The sequence below is a fragment of the Canis aureus genome, chromosome 2, assembly GCF_053574225.1.
Source record: "Canis aureus isolate CA01 chromosome 2, VMU_Caureus_v.1.0, whole genome shotgun sequence".
NCBI classification, from domain to species: Eukaryota; Metazoa; Chordata; class Mammalia; order Carnivora; family Canidae; genus Canis; species Canis aureus.
The window spans coordinates 5,509,924-5,535,229 of record NC_135612.1 but is presented as its reverse complement, the minus strand read 5'-3'; the positions used below and the strand labels follow the sequence as shown (position 1 = coordinate 5,535,229).

Sequence of the window (25,306 nt, the reverse complement as noted above, 5' to 3'; positions counted from 1 at the left end):
AACTTATATTAGTGGAAAGTACAAGCTAAAGATACCTATGCATCAGCTTGTGACCAGAGGCATTCTTCCTGTAGAAGATTTCTTTCTGGCATTAGTGTGGTGATGCTTTTTACCAGTCCGTCTCCTGAAAGAATGCTATATCAAGATCAGTCTTATTTTTAATTGTCATAATCACAACTGACATGGGAATCTACTCTCTGTTTCCAAAATTGTATTAGTGGAACAAATTTTAACAACAAAGAATGTGCCCTTATCAGTTCTCCTTTGCCCAAAATAAAATGTCCATAGTAATATCTTCCCACTGAAATAAAAGTGTATACTTATTTACATAGATGATAAGTAATCTGGACTGATTAGAATTATCAAATTTTGATCAGATTAACTCTAAAAGATTTGATAGTGGGAGTGAACTTTTAAAAAAACAAATAAGGAAATGATAAAGATAAATGAGGAATGTATTTCAGAGTTATGGCTTGATGAAATTAAGAGTGGATTTGTTGAACAGTTTGTTGAACAATACATGTGACCAGGATTTTAAAAAAAATAAGACAACCTCCTAAATATGAAAAAAAAAAAAAACCACTTTTTTTCAGGGGAGTTGATTTAAATTCTGGAAACCTATTTCTTTGCATTACTCAGAACAAACTCTAATCTAGACACATCTCATTAATTTCAAATATTTTGGATCTATAAAGCAAATCAAATAAATGATAAACTATCTAGGAATGCATAAAGAATGGGTAAGCAAAGCTAAGCCAGTAAAAATCTGCTGCATAAATGAAGGTATCATATATTGAAGTCTGTCTAACATGAGACAAAACCAAATCCTCAGGCACCTGCAATAATTTCAGGGTGATCAGCTCCTCAAAAAATGAAACCAACTTGGACCTATCAAAATAAGAAAAAAACAGAACAAAAATAGGCCTCTTAGCCAAAGTGAAAATGAAAACTGAGAAATACCACACCAGGAAGCTTTCTCCAACACCCAGTTTGAAAGTCCAGAAAAGAGAAATCCTTTTTGGAAAGCTTTTGAGATATAATTACTTAAACTTTGTTTATAGTGGCACAATGAAGTCTTTTTCTGTTCTTACCTTGCCAAAAAATAAAACCCTAAATGGATTAGGAATATCAACAGCTGAAATACAGAAAACCTTAGAGTAGAAAGATGCCAAAAAGTATGAAATGTTTCTATTTCCTCCTTTGAGTTAGCAGCTGGACTCTCCATTAAGTTCTTTCAACTTTATCCGTGCTCCCCCTCTTAAAAATCGCTTTTGTCAGTTGCTTTCAAGTTTTCCACTTTGCATCAAGTTAATAGTATTATGGAATATACCATCAGGAGTTACCTTCCTAGTTTTCTCAATATATGTAATATTTGACATATTTGCTAACAAACTTTATAGTCTTGAGCTCCCTCACAAATTTTCTCCATATTCAGTTAATTTAAAAGTAATTAGATTTATAATTATACTTGACCTATAAACATTAACTGTGAGATATTTTACATCTTATTTTGAATCGTAAATGCTATGATTTTGAATTTCCCTATTTCATTTCCATGAAATAACTTTTTTTCTCGTGAAAAAATTATTTTAAAAATAAAATAAGTACATATTTTGCACTGAATCTGTTTTATTTCTTCTGTGTATGTGCCTACTATTAACAAATAATTACATGTGGTAGTTCCGTGTCCACAACTAATTTACACATGGGGAATTCTGAATAATGATCCTGGCAGACTCCAGATTTATGAAGCTCAGCTGCTTTAATGACCGCAACTATGTTGCCAAACCTCTTTTATTTGTCTCCAGACCTCTCCTTGTAAATCACAGTCCTCTTTTTTCAGCCCCACCTGGTTATCCTAACTCTGCACTATCCTCATTTTTAACCAACACACCTAAAAACTTTCCTTATGAAGACCTGCACCTAACCTGCTTCCTTCCCTTTCCTGATCAGGCTAATTGGTCTGGTTGCATATGCCCTTTTTTTTTTTTTTTTTTTTTTTTTTTATCTCCTGCTGTCATGTTGGTTTTCATTCCACCCATCTCTGTTCTCCTCCCTGGAGGTTGGGCCACCCTGTTCTCCCTATTATGAAAATTCCAAATGCCATAGAGGAATCCAAGTCTTACCATTTTAGTACACACACACGGGCACCCACATATGTGTAAAAATACATATATATAAATAAGTAAATTTATATATATATAGTTATGTGTCCTGCTTATATTAAGCACGAAACATAAAATTCCTGTCATGTAAGCATTCTTGACCTACTCATCTAGAAATGAATTTTAATTGTTATGATCTGGCATTAATAAACATGGGTGGCCACATATCATTTATGAAAATAGCACCTTATTTCATAATGGTGGTTGATTCAGAAGCAAAGCCTCACAGCTTAAGACAGCTAGTACTGCCTAAGCTGTTTCTTAAATTTTGTGGATCCATAACCCAATTTTTTGGATTAATAACTTGAAAAAAGGGTTTTGCTATTAAACACTGACATTCCTTATTACCTAATAAAATTTATTCCATGTTCTGATACAGTCAATTTTATTATAAAACAATAATGGGGCTCTGACCTAGTTATACAATAGATTTTTAATGTCAACCAAAACAATCCTAACTTTAATTGAGAATACCTTTTGTCTCTAATACTGCTAATATCCAAGGTAAATATTTTGATATATTAATTTCAAGTATGTTTATAATCTTTCTTTTGAAAAATAATATATATTGGCCATAATAAATTTAGGAAATACAAAGAAAGGTAAAACTAAATGTAAATATCCCAAACTACTTATATATAGAAATAACACTGACAATAACTGAAGATCTCCTTCCAATCATGATATGGATAGGATGGATAATTCATACAATAAAGCATATAAGAGAAATAAACATTTTACATACAGTGTAGATTATCTTTTCTACTTAAAAATAGCTCCTGAACCTCTCTTATGCCGTTGTGTCCTTCTGTACTATGCTATCTAATTACAGCCTCACAGTCTCTCAACCATTCAACACACTGTCCTTTTTAGTATTTTCTAGATATCAAACAACTTGTAGCAGTATTAATTATTATTTCTAAATTACATGTCTTCCATTTTTTAGACTTTTTTAAAAGATTTTATTTATTCATGAGAGACACAGAAAGAGAGGCAGAGACACAGGGAGAGGGAGAAGCAGGCTCCATGCAGGGAGCATGATGTGGGACTTGATCCTGGAACTCCAGAATAATGACCTGAGCCAAAGCCAGGTGCTCAACCACTGAGCCACCCAGGTGTCCCTTAAACTTTTTTTTAATTCAGTTGTAACCTGATTTTTAAATTTTATTTAGCTTTAACTATGGACAATTCATTTTAATGTTCATTGCTCCTCCTTTTCTGTTATCAGTTTTCAATTCATAAACACTTTATTTTTCAGTAATTTATGTAATTATTAAAAAATTCATAAATTATGTTTCTGAACATCTACATATTTGAGTATGTACTTTGTTGGCTCAAATTTCTAAAAATCAAGTTAATTGAGTCTAAAAATATTGAGTACAAGGGTGCCTTGGTGGCTCAATCGATTAAGCATCTGCCTTCTGCTCAGGTCATGATCCCAGGGTCCTGGGGTTGAGTCCCATGTTGGGCTCTCTGCTCAGCGGGGAGTCTGCTTCTTCCTCTGCCCCTCCCTCTGCTCATATTCTCTCTCACTCTTCTGCTGGCTCTCTCAAATAAATAAATATAACCTTTCAAAAACATTGAGTATAAGCTTTTATATGTCAAAGCTCTCCTTTTTAAATTTAACTTATTATTGCAGAAGAAAAATGTGTTGCTATACTAGTAACTCATTTTTATATTCAACAGTTTTCCAACTTGGTATTTTTTATAGTATTTTCATGTGTGTTTATGTGTAAGTACAACTTTAAAATTCAGCAGGTACAAAAATTTATATTCTTACTATGTCTACTGAAACATTGTGAAATTTTTAATCTGAAAGATCAACCTGATTTATTCATCTCTGGAAAAATTACTTATGTTCTAGGTTTGATTAATTATATCTGAAAACTTTTTTTTTTCTCATTTTCTTTTTATCCTAAATATTGCTTTAGGTCATTTTCAGGCATGTAATATGTCCATTTGACTTAAATGAAGCTGTCCCTTTGCTGCCATGTAGTACAATATGTTTTGGAACTCTATTTTTCTTATTCATTAACACTTAAAATATTATATGTTGGCTAATTGAATTTAAATTTTAAAAAACACTTAAAATAAGATTTATAGGTAACATTTGCCAGTAAATGTATACCAGTATAGGCAGATCCCATTTTATTTCATGTTCTAACCCAGAGATCAGCAAACTTTTTCGGCATGGAACCCAATAGAAAATATTTGAGGCTTTGAAGGCCATACAGTCCCTGCCACAGCTACTCAACTCCATTATGTAGCCAAAGACAATATGTAAATAAATGAGCATGGATGTGTTCCAGTGAAACTATAATAACAGTTAGGTGGGCCAAATTTGGCCTTCAGGGCATAGTTTGCCAACTTCTGCTCTAATTTATAAGGTGCTATTGGCTGTCTCCTCTTAATTATAACTAGAAAACCATTTGATACACAGATCTAACATGATGACCTGCCTCTGCATGTAGTACTCTAGTATTCTAGTGCAATACTTTAGTATCTAGTACAGTGCTCTAGTACAACACAGCTACTGTGTTAACCCAGGGAGCTTTTCTACTTCCAGTGCCTCTATCTGACATTTGAACTTATACATGCTCAAAAAAACTTCATACTCTGGCATCTTCTGTTATCATAGATCTTCTTCAACTACTTATCTGTCTCACTTTTAGCTTGTGGGGACTATTTATCCAACATGCAGATGAGCAAGGCTGTGTAATATTCGGTTACCATCTCTATTAGTTACTTATTGTTGCATAATAAATTATCACAAAGTTAGCAACTTAAAAACAGCACACATTTGTTACTTTACCATTACCATGGATCAAGAATCTGAGCATAGCTTAATGATGTTCTCTGTGTAAGCCCTTATGAGACTACAGTGCAAATAATGGCTAATTAGTGCTCTCATCTGAAGGCTTAACTGGGGAAGAACTCACTTCTAAGCTCACTTAAGTTGCTAGCAGCATTTCTTTGCTTATAGTTGTAGGATTGAGGGCACCACTTTTTTGCTGGCTGTTTTCTGGGGGAACTCTCAGTTTGTATAGGTGACCCACAGTGCTTTGCTTGGGAGCTTTCTCAGAATGAAAAAGTACTTTTTCAAGCCAACAAAGAGAGTCTCTAAAAGCAGTTTACTTGCAAAATAGATTCTTATGTAAGGTGATTTGATCATGGGAATGACGACATTCCATCATTTTTGCACATTCTGTTGCTAGTACCAAGTATAAACAGCAGGAGGCAGAGGTGATAGGGCCACCTCAGAATATATCTGGAACACTAGTGACACTATGCATCTAAATTAGGAAATAAAGAACAATAAATGTATGAACTATTTTTTGCCTTTGAATTTTCATCTGTTTTATAGGAAACATGTATATACCACAGGCTTCTGGTAAGTTATGAAATGTAATTGCCTGATTTGGAAAATACATTGTTAGTTTTTTTTTTAAGATTTTATTTATTTATTCATAAGAGACACAGAGAGCAAGGCAGAGACACAGGCAGAAGGAGGGAGCCTAATGTGGACTTGATCCCAGGATCCCTGGATCACACCCTGAGCCTAAGGTAGATGCTCAGCCACTGAGACACCTAGTTGCCCTTTTGTATCTTTTCTAATCTTCAAAATTATTACGGGTGGAAGTTGTTAAAGGCTGTATTTGATACTTTTAGCCAGGTGGCATTTTAAAGCAGAGATCTCTAGGACCAGCCAATGAAAGTAGTAATTCATTTGAAACATCTTGTCAGGAAGGCAGAACTTTTCTGTGTCAGTTTAATAGAGGTAAATTCCTTTTAGGCAGCAACTGCTCAAGCATGATGGTTTGAATCCAAAGGTATCATCATGATATCTTGTAACAGAATAGCTTGACAAAATGACCTATGCTTACCAAGGTTTGCCAAAGCACACTCATTATGTTTAGAAGCTACCTTGACAAGGCTAGTTCACATATGCTCATATTTCAAGCTATTGTAGCTCTGATATTTACTAGAAAGGCAAAGGACAAGAACATAAGTCAGAATGGCTTGGCTAAATGAAGTTCAAGGACAAGTAAGTGGTGGTTATTAAAACTTGAGTCAGTCGTCTACTGATTTCATGTTCTTGAATCATTATTACATTCTTTACACTGCACAGTTTACCTACCAGTCATTAACAAAATAGTTTTCTGAAAATGTAACTTATATAACTTTTAAGGCTTATCTTACACACATATCCCTAAGATTTTCTTTTTAAAATTTTACTAAATTGGTTGGTTGGGTCTTTAATATTTAATGACTATTAAATATTAGACTTTGTTTTTTAAAAAAGTATTATGAAATAGATCAGATATTCTTAAAGACTAAAAATTAGTATAGGAGACCTGTGTATCCTCAATCCAACATACAAAGTGTTGAAATCATGAATATGACACTTAAAAATTCCATTTCTACCACTTCTCATAATACTTAACCATTTTCAAAAATTTAGATGTCATTTCCATCTATTTCTTTTTATAATTTTTCTGAAAAGTATATACATACCAACATTATTGTTTTACATTAATATATTTTTACATAGTCTATTCTTATATATGTAACATTATGCAACTATTTTGTTCAATACATTCCTGAGATTAACTTGCATTATTATATAAACAATAAATAATTTATTTTCATTTCTCTGTATAAATCCATCGTATATATAACAACAGTTTAGAATCCATTCTCTCTTTTTTTTAAGAATTATATTTATTTATTCATGAGAGACACACAGAGAGAGGGAGAGACATAAGTAGAGGGAGCTGTGAAGCCTGATGTAGGACACGATCCCAAGGACCCCAGGATCACAACCATAGCCAAAGGCAGACACTTAACCATTGAACCACCCAGGTGTCCCTAGAATTCATTCTCCTGCTGTTGGACATTTAAGTTGTTTTGTTTCTTTTCCCTATTTAAAAACACTGCTACCTGGGACACCTGGGTGGCTCAGCGGTTCAGCGCCTGCCTTCGGCCCAGGGCATGATCCTGGAGACCCGGGATTAAGTCCCACATCGGGCTTCCTGCAGGGAGCCTGCTTCTTCTCCCTATGCCTGTCTCTCTCTCTCTCTCTCTCTCTGTCTCTCATGAATAAATAAAATCTTAAAAAAAAACACCACCACCACTAGAAACATTCTTGCCTATTTATGTCTCCCAGTACAAATATGGGAAAGATTTTCTGTGTCTATAACTGAAGGTGAAGTTAATGTGCTATATGGTAAGTGCATCTTCAAATTTTCTAAATATTGCCAAATTGCTCTCCACTCTACCAATTAATGAATTAGAATTAGCAATTGTTTATAGTATGTGTTTTTGTATCATAAAACCCTTCACTAACAAAGAGGTTTATTCTTTGATATATATTTAATAACTTTAAAGTTGTTTATGAAATAAGGGTGAAATTTTATTGTTTTTAATTATAGATAACTAAAGGTAACAAAACTGTTTTTTGTCCAAGATACTATTAAGCTATGTGAGTATCATATTACAACCTAATACTTGTTAGGTTAAGCCTCACTAAATTGTTCTCTGAAATTTTCTTGGCTTCTCTTAGTCATTTCCTTTCTGTATAATGGTGAAAATCGTATGTCAAATTTAAAAAAACAACTGAAAGAATTTTTATTAGAATTGTGAGAAATTTATGAAATTTATGAATTAATATAAAGATAATTACCATACTTAGGATATTTTTCCTCTCATAAATATGTTATATATTGTAATATATTTATTTTTCATGTCTTTAAATAAAGATTTTAATGTTCTCCATAAACATTATTGTACAGCTAGTGTTGAAGTTATTTTGAGACATTTTTATAATTATTATTGCTATTTTGGTTATTTTTTTTGCTATAAATGCTTTTTAAAAATTTTTTTTCAACTAATTAATATATAATGTATTATTGGTTTCAGAGGTAGAGATCAGTGATTCATCAGTCTTTTTATAACACCCAGTGGTTACCATGTCATTACATCACATACCCACCCTCCTTAATGTCCATCACCCAATTATCCCATCCTCCATTCCTCTCCCTTCCAGTGACCCTCTGTTTCCTGTGATTAAGTCTCTTATGGTTTGTCTCCATCTCTGATTTTGTCTTATTTTATCTTTTCTTCTCTTCCTCTATGATCCTCTGTTTTGCTTCTTAAATTCAACATATGAGAGAGATCATATGATAATTGTCCTCCTCCCATTGACTTATTTTGCTTAGCATAATACCCTCTAGTTCCTTCATTGCAAATGGCAAAATTTGCATTCTTTTTTTTTGAAGGCTGAGTAGTATTCAAGTGTGTGTGTGTGTGTGTGTGTGTGTGTGTGTGTGTACCACTTTGTTTATCCATTCATCTGTCGATGGACATCTGGGTTTTTCCATAGTTTGGCTATTGTGGACATTGCTGCAATAAACATTGGGGTGCAGATACCCCTTTGGATCACTACATTTGTATCTTTGGGGCAAATACCTAGTAGTATTTTGCTACTAGTAGCAATTGCTGGGTCATGCGGTAGCTCTATTTTAAATGTTTTGAGGAATCTCTGCAGTGTTTTCCAGAGTGACTTTACCCGGTTGCATTCCCATCAACAATATAAGAGTGTTCCCTTTTCTCTGCCTCCTTGCCAACATCTGTCACTTCCCTGACTTGTTCATTTTAGCCATTTTGATTGGTGTGAGGTGGTATCTTATTGTGGTTTTGATTTGGATTTCCCTGAGGATAAGTAGTGTTGAACATTTTTTATGTATCTGTTGGCCATTTGTAGGTCTTTGGAGATATGTCTGTTCATGTCTTCTACCCATTTCTTGATTGGATAATTTGTTCTTTGGGTGTTTAAGTTCTTTATATATTTTGGATACTAGCCCTTTATCTGATTTGTCATTTGAAGATATCCTTTCCCATTCTGTTGGTTGTCTTTTGATTTTGTTGACTGTTTCCTTTGCTGTGCAAAAGCTTTTTATCTTGATGAAGTCCCAATAGTTCATTTTTGCCTTTGTTTCCCTTGCCTTTAGAGACGTGCCTCGTAAAGAGCTGCTGAGGCCAAGGTCAAAGAGGTTGCTGCCTGTATTCTCCTCCAGGATTTTGATGGATTCCTGTCTCACATTTAAGTCTTTAATCTATTTTGAATCTATTTTTGTGTGTGGTATGAGGAAATAGTCCAGTTTCATTCTTCTGCATGTGGCTGTCCAATTTTCCCAGCACCATTTGTTGAAGAGACTTTTTGCCATTGGATATTCTTTCCTGCTTTGTCGAAGATAGGTTGACCATAGAGTTGAGGGTCCATTCCTGGATTCTCCATTCTATTCCATTTAACTGTGTGTCTGTTTTTGTGCCAGAACCATACTGTCTTGATGATCACAACTTTATAGTAGAACTTGAAGTTTGGAATTGTGATGCCACCAGTTTTGTTTTTCTTTTTCAACGTTCATTTGGCTATATGGAGTCTTTTCTGATTCCATACAAATTTTAGGATTATTTGTTCCAATTCTATGAAATAAGTTGATGGTATTTTGATAGGGATTGCATTGAATGTAAGGATTGCTCTAGGTAGCATGCACATTTTAACAATATTTGTTCTTCTAGTCAATGAGCATGGAATGTTTTCCCATTTCTTTGTTTCTTCCTCAATTTCTTTCATGAGTGTTCTATAATTTTTTGAGTACAGATCCTTTACTTCTTTAGTTAGGTTTATTCCTAGATATCTTACGGTTTTTGGTACAATTATAAATGGGAATGACTCCTTAATTTCTCTTTTTTATGTCTCATTGTTAGTGTATAGAAATGCAACTGACTTCTATGCATCTATTTTAAATCCTGTATGAGTTCTAGCAATTTTGGAGTGGAGTCTTTTGGTTCTCCATATTGAGAGTATCATGTCACCTGCAAAATATGAGAGTTTGACTTCTTCTTTGCTGATTCGGATACCCTTTATTTATTTTTGTTGTCTGATTGCTGAGGGTAGGACTTCTAGTACTGTGTTGAACAGCAGTGGTGATAGTGGACATCTCTTCCATATTCCTGACCTTAGGGGAAAAGCTCTCAGTTTTTCCCCATTGAGAATGATATTCACTTTGGGCTTTTCATATATGGCTTTTATGATATTGAGGTATGTTCCCTCTATCCATACATTGTGAAAAGTTTTAATCAAGAAATGATGCTGTACTTTGCCAAATGCTTTTTCTACATCTATTGAGAGGATCATATGGTTCTTATCCATTCTTTTATTAATGTAGTGTATCACATTGATGGATTTATGGATGTTGAATACCCTTGCAGCCCAGAAATAAATTCCAGTTGGTCATGGTGAATAATCCTTTTAATGTACTGTTGGATCCTATTGGCTAATATTTTGATGAGAATTATAGCATCTGTGTTCATCAGGCATATTGTTCTGTAATTCTCCTTTTTGGTGGGTCTTTGGTTTTGGGATCAAGGTAATGCTGGCCTCATAGAGTTTGGAAGTTTTCCTTCCATTTCTGTTTTTTGAAACAGCTTCAGAAGAAGCTATTCTGGTATTAATTATTCTTTGAATGTTTGGTACAATTTCACTGTAAAGCCTTCCAGCCCTGGACTTTTGTTTCTTGGGAGATTTTTGATTATTGCTTCAATATCCTTATTTGTTATGGGCCTGTTCAGGTTTCTGTTTCTTCCTTTTTCAGTTTTGGTAGTTTATAGGTCTCTTGGAATGCATCCATTTTCTTCCAGATTGCATAATTTGTTGGCATATAGTTGCTCATAATATATTCTTACATAGGTGTTGGTTGTGATCTGCCTTCTTTCATTCATGATTTTATTTATTTGGGTCCTTTCTCTTTTCTTTTTGATAAATCTGGCCAGGGATTTATCAATCTTACTAATTCTTTCAAAGAACCAGGTCTTAGTTTTGTTGATCTGTTATACTGTTCTTTTGGTTTCTATTTCATTGATTTCTGATCTAATCTTCAAAATTTCTTTTCTCCTTCTGGGTTTAGGCTTTATTTGCTTTTCTTTCTCCATCTTCTTTAGGTATAAGCTTAGCTTGTGAATTTTAGACCTTCTTAGTTTCTTGAGAAGGGCATGTGTTGCTGTATACTTCTCTCTTTGCTGCATCCCAGAGGTTTTGAACATTGTGTTTTCTTAATCATTTGTTTCCATAGAATTTTTAATTCTTCTTTAATTTCCTGGCTGACCTATTCATTCTTTAGTAGGATGCTCTTTAGCACCCATGTATTTGAGTTCTTTCTTTCCAAATGTCCTCTTGTGATTGAGTTATAGTTTAAAAGCATTGTGTTTTGAAAATATGCGGGGAAGCATCTCAATCTCTTCGTATTGGTTGATACCTGATTTGTGACCCTGTGTGTGATCTGTTCTGAGAAAGGTTGCATGTACACTCGGAGAAGAACGTGCATTCTGTTGCTTCAGAACCCTTGTTTCCTTGTGATCTTTTCCCTTCTCTTCTTTTACATGATAAATGGGCAGTTGATCTAAAAGAAATATGCCTCATGCAAGTTTCATAGAATAAGGAGAGAAGCTTTTGCACCTTTCATGCACCTTCTGCTTAGGTGATCTGTCCATTTCAGTGAGTGGGGTGTTAAAGTCTCCTACTATTACTGTTGTATTTTTTATGTATTTCTTTAATTTTTTTATTAATTGTCTTATATAAATTGGCTGGTCCCATGTTAGGGGCATAAATATTTACAATTGTTAGATCTTCTTGTTGCATAGACCCTTTAATTATGATACAGTGTCCTTCCTCATCCCTTATTACAGTCTCTGGTTTCAAATCTAATTTATCTAACATAAGGATTGCCACCCCAGCTTTATATTGATGTACATTATCATGATAAATGGTTTTCCACCCCCTCAATTTAAATCTGGAGGTGTCTTTGGTTCTAAAATTAGTCTCTTGCAATCAGCATATTGATGGGTCTTGCTTTTTTATCCATTCTGATACCCTGTGTCTTTTGATGAGAGATTTTAGCTCATTTATATTCAGAGTAGCTATTGAAAGATAGGAATTTAGTGCCTTTGTATTACCTGTAAAGTCACTGTTTCTGTATATTGTCTCTGTTCCTTTCTGGTCTGTATTACTTTTAGGCTGTCTCTTTATTTAAAGGATCCCTTTTAATATTTCTTATAAGGCTCATTTAGTGATCACAGATTCCTTTAAATTTCTGTTTGTCCTGGAAGGTTTTTATTTCCCTTCTATTTTGAATGACATCCTATCTGGAAAAAGTATTCTTGGCTGCATATTTTTCTCATTTAGCATCCTGAATATATCATGCCAGCCCTTTCTGGCCTGCCAGATCTGTAGATAGGTATGCTGCCAGTCTAATGTTTCTACCCTTATGGTTATGGACCTCTTGTCCCAAGCTGCTTTCAGGATTTTCTCTTTGTCTCTGAGATTTGCAAGTATCACTATTACATGTCAGAGTGTTGACCTATTTGTATTAATTTTGAGGGAGGTCCCCTGGGCCTCCTGGACTTAGTTGCCTGTTTCCTTCCCCAGATTAGGGGAAGGATGATTCCACTATAATTTGCTCGAATATACCTTCTGTGGCCCCCCTTGCCTCTTCTGAGATACCGATTATTCTAATATTGTTTTGCTTTATGGTATCACTTATCTTTCAAACTCTCCCCTCATGATCCAGTGGCGTATTTTTCTCTTTTTTTCTCAGCTTCTTTATTCTCCATCATTTTGTCTTTTATATCACTAATTTTCTCTTCTGCCTCATTTATCCTAGCAGTTAGAACCTCCATTTTTTATTACCTTTCCTTAATAGCATTTTTTATTTTGACTTTAGTTCTTTTATTTCTCCAGAAAGGGATTCTCTGGTGTCTTCTATGCTTTTTTTAAGCCCAGCTGTTATCCTTATAATCATTATTCTGAACTTCAGTTCCAGCATTTTACTTATGTATGGACATGATTAGATCGCTGACAGTAATGCCTCTTGTTCTCATTTTTGAGGTTTTCCTGTCTTGTCATTGTGTCCAGAGAAGAACAGATGAATGAGAGAACAGAAAATGACAACAATGACTCCAGAGAAATATATGCTAAACAAATCAGAAGAGACCCAAAATTGAAAAAAAAAAAAATTTTAAAAAGAATATAATGAAAAAAAAGAAGAATATAATGAGACAGGTGAACAGAATAGAGGAATATGCTGAATCCTGTGTATACTTTGGTCTGTTTATTAGAAAACTAAATCTGAAAATTGTAACAAAAGAAAAACTTACATATTTGCCAAAAAAAGTAATACACTGGAAGGATAGAATGCAACCGTAAAAATGAAAATTAAAAAAAAAGATATTTAAAAAGAGTGAATCAAATAAGAAACTGGTTGAAAAGAAAGATAAAAAAATTAAAATTGAAAGACCAAAAAATGTGGAACCCCCCCCCCCCCATGAATTCTATATGCTGTATTCCCCTAGCCCTGGAGTTCTGCAGTTTTCAAGGATCAGGGTAAACTGATTGTTCTTGCTGTTCCTCTGGGGGCATGCGACCCCCCCCCCCCCGCCCTTTGGAGCCTCCAAACCCTGAAGACCCCTGCCCAGCATTCCCTTACGCCTACTCCCCCAGGAGAGCAAGGGGAGTCCCACGGGTTCTGCCATTTGTCAGATCCCTGCTCAGAGAGCAGTCACCTGAACTGTACCAGGTTCTCAGTTCATGCAGTCTAGTCTGAGAGCCCCCTCCTGGACTGGCTGATGACAACTGGCTTTCCCACTGATGCCTAGGAATCTGCTGCACTCAGCCACCCCTAGTCTTCCTGTGACCCTCAGGATCCTGAAACCACACTGTCCCCCCACAAATTCCACCCCCTCTTTGCTGCCTGAGCTCCTTCACCAGAGCAGACTTCTAGAAGTTCTGATTTTGCACTCTGCTGCTCCACCACTTTCTGGTAGCCTGCTGCTGGGGATCCCTCCCCTTCTCTCATTTATCTTTCATATATCACCTTGATTCGCTTCTCTGCACCTTCTACCTTGCAGAAAGTAAAAGAAAGCTTTTCTGTTCGTAGAGTTGCAGCTATTCATATTCTTGGATCTCCGGTTGAGTTCTCAGGTGTTCAGAATGATGTAATAGCCATCTAGCTAAATTCCTGGGACCAGACAAAACTAAGGTCTCCTCAATTATTGCTATTTTAAATGGTAATTTATATATTTTAAATGGTTCGTGATGATGTATAAAAATTAAATTTTATTTTCGACTTTGTATATTATATTTAGAAAACTTACTAATCGTCACTCATTAATAGCCTTAATTTGTCTATAAGATCTCTGTGCTTTTCTTGAAAACTATTATAATTGTAAATGATAAAAAATGTATTTAAAAATTCAAGGTCTTTGAAAATCTTATACCTTTCGTTTCCTTCTTGTCATTCAATATTACACAGGTCCATCATTACCATGTTAAATAGAAATAATAATGACTTATTTTTGTTTTTGTTTGTCCAAGATACCTTTCTCTTATGCTTTCAATTTTTTTTTATCTCTTTGGTTGTTTTGTAAATGACACATATGACCAGATTTCACTTTTAATCTATGCATTTCTGTGTTTTTAATAAAGTGTTGATTCCATGTAATACTTATATATTGAATATTACATTTGAAATAGTTTTTGACTGTTAAATCAATGCCTCATATTTTATTACTGCTGTAAAAAATGTCACTCCATATACCAACTTTTCTCCGTTATTAGGCAGAATAAATATGATTAAATAGTAGGAACAATCATAAACTTTCAATGGCTTAAGGAAAAATATTTTTTTGTTCTGTTTGGTTTGGTTTGGTTTTACGCCTACATACTCTGCTGTGTCAGTGTAACTCCCAAAATTACTCTATTCAACAATGTCACTCAACATTACACATTGCTCCAGTCCTTAGACCGACCATTTCAACACAGAACTTTCTCCAAGATTGCCACAAAGTAGAAAAGAGAAACAGCAGTACACATATGCTTTACACTGGCTTGTGCTGAAGGTGACACAACTTCCTCTCTTATCTCATGGTCTAGAATGAGTCAGGTGGCCCTCTGACTCAGCAAGGGCCTGAGAAGTGCAGTCTCCCATGCATCTGAAGTGGGTAGTGAAACAGTTAATAGTGCACTCAAGTAATTTTGATAAAATCTCGATGACGTTAAGTGTCACAATGTTAAATATGTGAAATAGCAGCAGGAATAGATAAGATGATGATATTGAGACATCTTTTCTAAAGAAAATAGGTAGCCTTTCCTTTTGTTTACAGTTTTCTTTGTGTCACTCAGGAACATTTTAAAATATTGTTAATGTAGAATTTGAGTGTTTCTTGCAAAGTTTATTTTCCATCCAATTTATCTTACTCATTCCTAATATAAATGGAACATTTCCTCCATCATGTTTCTTCTGGTTTGTCGTTGATTTGAAGTATATGAAAGTTATTGATGTTTTATATTATTAGCCACTAGTATATGCTGATTTTTTATTCTGCTATCATAAGTTATTTTCACTTGATTCTCTTAAACTTTCCAGGTGCAAAATCAAGTCGTCTGCAAATATTAGTCAACCTCCTTCATCGACTTCTATGTCTTATATTTATTCTTTCTAAATTTATTGGATAATGGCAGTAGAAAAATTGTTAAGTAATAGTAATAGTAGAGCATATTTTTGTCTTATTTCTGACCTTAGTAGAAATGTTTCTAGTATCTTTCAATTATGAATAATACTAACTTTGGTGTTGAGAGTAATACATTTTTCTCATGCTAAGGAAACTTTAGCTATTTTTATTCTTTTCAATTTTCCTAGTTTTGTTTTGTTTTGTTTTGTTTTGTTTTGTTTTGGAAACCACAGATATGAATTTCATCAAAGGAATACTCTGATGATATTTTGGTACTTCCCAAATAATGTAAGTTATATGATTATATACCCAATATTGAACCAGTCTAGTCCTGTAATAAATCCCACTCAGCCTTCTTGTTCTTTTCCACAGAACCATTATGACTTGCACAGACTTCATAAATGGTTCCTTCGGTCTCAGATGCTTTAGGTAACACTCAATGGTATTTGGATGGAGTTCTGAGTTTTCTCTGACTTCTCATTGAACTGAAAATGTACTCAATCAATCAATGTGTGTTGTTGTTGTTCTTCTTCCAAAGACAGTTTTTTTAAAGAACAGTTTTAGGTTCACATCAAAATTGACAGAAAGGTACAGAGATTTTCCATATGCTCTACCAACCTCATACATGCATAGTCTCCCTTATTATTGACAACCTCACGCAGAGTTATACATTTGTTATCATTGGTGAACCTACCCTGACATATCATCATCACTCGAAGTCCATAGTTTACATTCTTGTACATTCTGTGGGTTTGTATAAATGTATAATGACTTGTGTTTGTCATTAGAGCATCAGACAGTATTTTCACTGCTGTAAAAATCTTTCTGCTCCACCTATTCAGCCTTCCCTTGCCTTCTCCAGTACAGGTAACCACTGATTTTTTTCACTGTCTCCATAGTATAACTGCCTTTTCCAGAATGTTGTAGAGCTGGAACTATACACTGTGTAGTCTTCTCAGATTATCTTTTTTCACTTAGTAATATGCTTTTAAGGTTCCTCCGTGTCTTTTCATGGCTTAATGGCACATTTATTTTTAATGGTAAAAATATTCCATTGTCTGGAATGGAATACTTTTTTTACACAGTTTACTCATCCATTTGTCCAATGAAGGATATCTTGGTTGCTTCCAAGTTTTGACAGTCATAAATAAAACTGCTATAAATATCCATGTGCAAGTTTTTTGTATGGTCATAAGTTTTTAACACCTTTGGGTAAATACCACGGAGCACAATTGCTGGATCACATGGTAAAATTGTTTAGTTTTGCAAATACTCACTGAGTTTTTATTGTTATTCTTCTGGTTTCTTTGTAGGGGACACTTCAGAATTTAACATTGCTATTTATGCTTCTAACCAGAACCAAAAGTCCTGCTCACATCCTCTTAAAAGAGATGTCTCAAAATCAAAAGCCAACTGAATTCAGTCAAGAAAAAAAATAAATGAGGAAATTTGGCTGAATTTATGAAAATGCTATCTTGAATTTTCTGGGCACACATATTGCATACATTAAAAAGTAAGAATATTCTTCATTTCCACAATAAAGCGCCCTCTCTAATTTCCTTAGAATATAAAACATTCTCTTTAATGTTCCACTTTTGGTTGTCCAAGGAGAAGAAAAACAACAGAGGAAATAAAATGTTCTATGTGAACCAAGACTCCATCTCATGACAGGGAGTCATTACCTAGTCATTACCTATTACCTATTAATAGTCATTACCTATTACCTATTAGGAGGGTTGCAAGCTAGAAAGTATGAGCCCAATGTACCAGCTAATCAGATTATTCAAGAAACCCCAGAAGTTTGGGTTCATATGTGAAATCTCCTGCATTTTAATTGATGGAGTATTTTTAAAAACATATTCATGTCAAACAAACATCTGTGAGCTGTGTCTGAGCAGCAGACTTTCAGCATATGAAGTTATCCTGATCCCTTAAACTTAAGTGTTACTGTTACATTTGGCATCAACTAATTTTTGTGTGTCTGAAAGTGGGCACATAAATGACATATTTTATTTTTGACTTTCATGTATAAGAATATCACTGGCAATGTAGGCTTAATTTTTTGTTTAACTGATGGAGAGAGTACAGCTACTTCGCTGTCAGTAAAACCTGCCAGTCATTTCTCATTTAAACATTTGTTCATTAAGTTATATATATTTTTCCTATCCCATGCTTTTATTTTAGACCTTGATAAATTGAATACTTTTACTTTTTCTTTTCAGATATTCTATTCCTCATGCTTCATTTATTACCTCAACATAAAGGAGGAATTAATGATTTTAGTGGGGAGACAGGGACATCTATTTACAGCATCCTCACACCATTACAGGGCCGTATAGCGCTCTAGATAATTACAAGAACAAATACCCAAAGGAAACATCAGAAAAGGCCGGGGATGGGGGTGGGGAATGAAGTAAAATCAGATTCTATTACATAAACAAGCTATTTTATAACTCAAGTACATTTATTCAAGATACATTTCAGCTTAAAGGAATTAATCAGGTAAGCAAAAAAAAACAAAACAAAACTTTGAATTTTACATTGTTTTTCTTTTCTTTTTGTTTTTTTGCTTCTAAGTATGTCTCATAAACTTTCAGCATATAGTAAACTTCAAGCTTTCCTTGAATCACAATGGACCCAAGACTTCTCTTCTTTCTACCATGTAACTTCGAAATTTGATTTAAAAAATGTAATAAAGTAGGATTATTGTAAATTTTTTTATTGAAACAAAAAACTTACCAGCACATAGTAGGTATTTAACTAGTATTTCTTAAAATACCATGCTAGCTAGCTAGCTATTTATTGTTAAAATTGATGCTAGAATTTACACCAACCTGGTGAAATCAGTTAATCTGAATTTATAGAAAAGACCCCTAAATTGTATCTCTGTACACACTCAATTACTACTTAATTTGCTAAGTTTTCAGGGTATGAAAGCTGGCAGATTATACAATATGCTAAATCTTGGGGTTTGAGAAATTCTTACATTGGTAGCATCTGTTAAAGTTTTTAAAACTGCATATCATTTAATCTAGTGGTTCAGCTTTTAGATTATACTACAGAATATGCTCCCTCATTTGCTAAATTATGTTTTTCAGAATATAAGACTAAAACATACTTTATATCTACCGCTCAGTAAGAAGATAAAATATGGTACATTTATATAATGGAAACTTTTGCAGCATAAAAAAAAATTAGATGACTCGTGGTTTACGTGCTAAGTATTAACTTTTAGATGATACATGCTGGTTAAAAATGTGATCTCTATTATGTTTCTGTTTATAAAAAATGAAAAAATTCCTATATACCCACAAGGTATGCAAGTATATATTAGATGTATAATGTCTATAAATATAAGGGCTATCTCTAGATGATGCACAAAATTACCAGTTCTCTTTTGGGGTGGGGAACTGAAGGAAGGGAGGTCTCATATGAGAAGTTCATATTATAGTGAAATAATAATAGTAGTAGTAGTAACATCTAACTACATGCCAAGAAGTTCTGTTTACACAAAAAATTTCATTAAATCTACATAAAAATGACCAGTGGGTCTTAGTATCATCTCTTTTATTCAAAGCAAAAAACTGACTCACAGAGAAATTAAATAATTTGACTAAAGTAATGGAATTAGTTATTGATTATTCCAGAATTAGCTCAACCTGACTCTAGAACCAAGGCTCTTAAACTTTGTACTCTGCTGTGTATATGTCTAACTTTTGTCAAGTATTTTTAAAAATTAAATCAAACTTGTACATGCACATTGTTTAAATGATTATTATGAAAAATAGTTATCACCAACTCTGTAATTTTTTTCTGCCCCAGTGTCACCTACTCTCAATTTTTGCTAATATTCAAAGTGTTTCACCAAATGTATACATAACATTATTATATAGCTACATCCCAATTTTTCAGTTGTTTTTTTTTTTAGATTTATTTATTTATTCATTCATTCATTCATTCATTCATTCATGAGACACAGACGGCGGGAGGGCAGATACACAGGCAGAGGGAGAAGCAGGCTCCATGCCGGAGCCCGACGCGGAACTCGATCCCGGGTCTCCAAGATCACGCCCTGGGCTGAAGGTGGCGCTAAACCGCTGAGCCACCAGGACTTCCCTGAGTTTCAGTTTTAAGCATTATCTATTAACTTCTCACTAAGAAAGATGTAGTTTTTACTTTATAATTCTCTTCTCTTTCCCTCCTTTATCCCTACAACAAATAACCACACTTGCCTCCCATTCTTCTAATGCAATTACTTCAAATTGGGATTAGAACATTATCCAGCATTTAAAATGATGATATAAATACTATTCATCACTGAGCCATAAACCATATTTCTTCTTAGTTTCCTCACAGTGAATTTTGTCTTGTTTTGTCTTGCTATTTATTTGAATAGTTTTCTACTTTTATAACTTAAAACAACCCAGCCAAGTGTCCAAGAGTCTTTGAAATGCATATAGACTTAGCAGATGTACAATCAATTCAATTTTATCAAAAACTCTGGCTACTTCTTACCTGCTCTAATCTGGACTTTGCCCTCTACCCTTAGAGCACAATCCTGTAGGTTTCTTGCTTTGTCATTATCCTGGAGTCTCCCTGAGCCCCTCTTTTATATTTTGATCCCCTGATGCCTGGATCCCATCATATGTATTTCCCCTTTTTAAATTGTTTTTAATTTCTCATTTTGATTGACGATCTCAATCAGCTTAACTGTCTTTCTGAACTTACCTTTGCCCTCATCTTTGTATGAAAGTTAGGTTGGATGTGGAATTCTGTAATGGAAATCATTTTTGCTCTGTAAGTTCACTGAATTACCCTCTTGCCTTTAAATGTACAATGCTGAAATTCAAACAGTAAAATTATTCTCTTTCCTGAGTCTTTATATACGACAAGTTTTTCTCAGGGAGAACTTGTAGGATTTTCTTGTTTTCTTCATGATTTGAAATTCAGCAATGATGTTTCATGGTGTGCATCTTTTTTTCATCCATGGCTTTGGATATATGTAAATCTTTCAATCAAGAGACTCATGATTTCAAGCTCTGGGAAGTATTATTGAATAATTTCATTATTTCCTCCACTCCAATCTTTCTCTTCTGCCTATTTCTGGATTTTTTTTTTTACTAGTAGTATATTGAACATTTAGATCAGCAGTTTATTTTTTTTCTTTTTTGTCCTATGTTTTATTTTGTTCTGATTTGCTCTTGTTTTGGGGAGCAAAATCTTTCCTAAACTTTCTGTTAAGTTTTCATTTCTACTTTCACATTATTAATTGTGAAAATTTTTGTTTTCATCTCTGATTTTTCTTTATTAACAGCATAGCATCTCTTTTTGTACATACAACACTTCCCATATATCTCTGAGAAATAATTATAGTATTGTATATTTACTTTTATTATTTTTTGTTTTCTCAACTTTCTCCATTCCATATAAAATATAAATTCAATACAATTAAAATAATTTCAAATTGTAATTTTATACAATGTTTGAGTTTTCACCTTTTTTTATTTTTAAGTTTTTATTTAAATTCCATTTAATTAACATATAGTATAACATTAGTTTCAGGTGTAGAATTTAGTAATTCATCACTTTCATACAACACCTGGTGCTACTTAGACCATTGCCCTCCTTAATCTCCATCAGCCATTTAACCTCCCACCTCCCCTCTAGCAACCCTCAATTTGTTCTGTATCGGAAAGAATCAGTTTTCTGGTTTGCCATTTCTCCCCCGATGATCATCTTTTTCTTTCTTAAATTCCACTTATGAGTGAAATCAGATGGTATTTGTCTTTCTCTGACTAATTTCACTTGTGGTTAGTATTAGTCTCTAGCTCCATCCACATCATTGCAAATGGCAGGATTTCATTCTTCTCAGTGATCGAGTAATATTTTATTGTGCCTATATATCAGATCTTTATCCATTCATTAGTTGACAGACAATTGGACTCTTTCCATAGTTTGGCTAATGTTAATGCTATTATAAATACCGGTCTGTGTGTGTGTGAGAGAGAGAGAGAGAGAAATATATATATATATATATTTCAACACGCAAAGGTGTGTGTTGAAACCCCTTTGTTGAGGGTTTTCAAATACATATTTACACACACTGATCTTCGAATCAGTATTTTTGTATTCCTTGGGTAAATACTTAGTAGTGTAAATGGTAGATCATTGGGTAATTCTCTTTTTAACTATAGAGATTTTGAGTAATCTCCATACTGTTTTCCAGGAACCTACATATTGGCTGCACCAGTTTCATTCCTACCAACAATGTTAGAGGATTACCCTTTCTCACATCCTTGCCAACAACTCTTGTTTCCTCTGTTGTTAATTTTCACGATTCTGACAAGAGTAAAGTGATACCACATTGTAGTGTTGATTGTATTTCCCTGATGATGAGTGATGAGCATTTTTTCATGTCTGTTAGCTATCTGGATATCTTCTTTGGAAAAATGTCTATTCATGTCTTCCAACCATATCTTAACTGGATTATTTGTTTTTTGGGTATTGAGTTTGATAAATTCTTTACAGATTTTGGGTAATAACCCTTTATCAGATATCTCATTTGCAAATATCTTCTCCCATTCTGAAGATTCTCTTTTACTTTTGTTGATTGTTTCCTGTGCTATACAGATGTTTTTTATCTCAATGAAGTCCCGATAGTTTATTTTTGTTTTTGTTTTCCTTGCCTCTGGAGATGTATCTATTAAGAAGCTGCTATGGTCAGTGTTAAAGAGGTTATTGCCTGTGTTCTCCTCTAGGATTTTGATGGTTTACTGTCTCACATTTAGGTCTTTCATTCATTTTGAATTTATTTTTGTATATGGTGTAAGAGAATGGTCCAGTTTTATTCTTCTGCATATTGCTGTCCATTTTTCCCAACACCATTTGTTGAAGAGACTTTTTGCCATTGGTTATTCTTTCCTGCCTTGTTGAAGATTCATTGACCATAGAGTGTGGGTCCATTTCTAGGTTTTCTGTTCTGTTCCATTGCTGAATGTGTCTGTTTCTGTGCCAGGACCATAGTATGTTTATCACTACAGCTTTGTAATAGAGCTTGAAGTCAGGAATTGTAATACCCCCAGGTTTGCTTTTCTTTTTCAAGGCTGTTTTGGCTATTCAGTGTCTTTTGTGTTTCCATATAAATTTTAGGATTATTTGTTCTACTACTGTGAAAAGTGCTGGTGGTATTTTGACAGCAGTTGCATTAAATGTGTTCATTGCTTTGGGTAGCATAGATACTTTAACAATATTCGTTCTTCTAGTCCGTGGGCATGAAATGCCTTTCCATTTCTTTGTGCCCTCCTCAATTTCTTTCATAAGTGTTTTGTTGTTTTCAGAGGATAGATCTTTCACCTCTGCCTAGCTTTATTCCTACGTGTCTTATTGTTTTGGGTACCATTTTGAATAGGATGATCCCTTGATTTCTCTATGTGCTACTTCATTATTGATGTATAGAAATGCAGCAGATTTCTGCATGTTTATTTTGTATCCTGCACCTTTACTGAATTAGTGTATCAATTATTTTGGGTGGAGTATTTCGGGTTTTTCTAGATAGAGTATCATGTCGTCTGCAAATAATTAAAGCTTGACTCTTTTCCTTGCCGATTTGGATGCCTTTTATTTTGTTGTTGTTGTTGCCTGATTGCTGAGGCTAGGACTTCAGTACCATGTCAAATAGCAGAGGTGAGAGTGGGCATTCCTGTCTTTTTTGCTGACCTTAGAGGAAAACCTCTCAGTTTTTCTCCACTGAGGATGATGCTAGCTGTGGGTTTTTTGTATATGCCCTTTATGATGTTGACATTAGTTCCCTCCATCCCTACTTTGTTGAGGGTTTTTATCAAGAATGGATGCTGTACTTTATCAAAAGCTTTTCCTGCATCTATTGAGAGGATCACATATCTTATCCTTCCTTTTGTTACTGTGGTGTATCACGTTGATTGATTTGTGAATATTGAAGCACCATTTCAGCCCAAGAATAAATCCCACATGATCATGCTGAATGATTCTTTTACTGTACTGTTGCTACTAATTGTTGAGAATTTTTGCATCCATGTTCATCAGGGATATTGGCCTGTAGTTTTTTTTTTTTTTTTTTTTAAGTGGAGTCTGTCTGAATTTGGAATCAGGATAATGCTGGTCTTGCGCAATGAATTGGAAGTTTTCCTTACAGTTATATTTTTTGAATAGTTTGAAAATAGGTATTAATTATTCTTTAAAATTTTTCTAGAAGTACCATGTGAAGCCATTAGGCCTTGGAATTTGTTGGGAGATTTTTGACCACTTCAGTTTCTTTGTTGGCTATTTGTCTATTCAACTTTTCTATTTTTTCCTGTTTAGTTCTGGTAGTTTATAGGCTAATAGGAATTTATTCGTTTCTTCCAGATTGCCCAATTTGTTGGCATATAATTTTTTATAGTATTCTGCTATAATTGTTTGTATTTGGATATGATCTCTCCCCTCTGTGATTCTTTTAATAATAAATTTATTATTTTTTGGTGTTCAATTTGCCAACATACAGAATAACACCCAGTGCTCATCCCGTCAATTGCCCCCCTCAGTGCCCACCACCCAGTCACCCCCACCCCCCGGCCTCCTCTCCTTCCACCATCCCTACTTCATTTCCCAGAGTTAGGAGTCTTCCATGTTCTGTCTCCCTTTCTGATATTTCCTACCCATTTCTTCTCCCTTCCCCTCTATTCCCTTTCACTATTATTTATATTCCCCAAATGAATGAGACCATATAATGTTTGTCCTTCTCCGATTGATTTATTTCACTCAGCATAATACCCTCCAGTTCCATCCACGTTGAAGCAAATGGTGGGTATTTGACTGCTTTTGCTGCATCCCAAAGGTTTTGGACTATCATGTTTCCATTTTCATTTACTTCCATGTATTTTTTAATTTCTTAATTTCATGGTTGACCCATTCATTCCTTAGTAAGATGTTCTTTAGCCTCCATATATTTGTGACCTTTCCATTTTTCCTTCTTGTGGTTGACTGCATGTTTTCATAGCATGTTTCATAGATGATCAGAAAAAATGCATGGTATGATCTCAGACATTTGTACTTGTTGAGGCCTGATTTGTGATCTAGTATGTAATCTGTTCTGGAGAATATCCCATGCTCACTAGAGAAGAATGTGTATTCTGCTGTTTTAGGATGAAATGTTCTGAATATATCTGTTAAGTCCATCCAGTACAGTGTGTTTCAGAATCATTTCCTTGCTGATTTTTCCTCCGATTATTTGTCCATTACTCTAAGTGTGGTGTTAAAGTCGCCTACTATTATTGTATTATTATCAGTGAGTTTCTTTGTGTTTGCTATTGTTTTATATATTTGGATGCTCCCAATTTGGGAGCATGAATATTTATAATTGTTAGATCTTCTTCTTGGACAGACTCCTTTTTTAGTATGGTGCCATTCTTTATCTCCTATTATAGTCTGGTTTAAAATCTAATTTATTTGATATAAGTATTGCTACTCTGGCTTTCTTTTGACATTCATTTGTTTGATAAATGCTACTCCCTACCCTCACTTTCGATCTACAAGTGTCTTTAGGACTAAAATACATCTCT

At 34.2% G+C, this 25,306-nt stretch overlaps 1 long non-coding RNA gene across 5 annotated transcripts in view; it reads left to right on the top strand.

The window, feature by feature from the left end:
• LOC144292302 (uncharacterized) overlaps positions 1 to 17,238 on the top strand; it is a 40,732-nt gene extending 23,494 nt beyond the window's left edge. For 2 of the 5 annotated variants that reach the window (XR_013359752.1, XR_013359747.1), the window contains 2 exons: positions 15,647 to 15,751; positions 17,045 to 17,238. This is a non-coding gene — a long non-coding RNA (uncharacterized LOC144292302). The other 3 variants (XR_013359751.1, XR_013359750.1, XR_013359748.1) reach the window with 3 other exon arrangements.
• Positions 17,239 to 25,306: the final 8,068 nt, after the last annotated feature.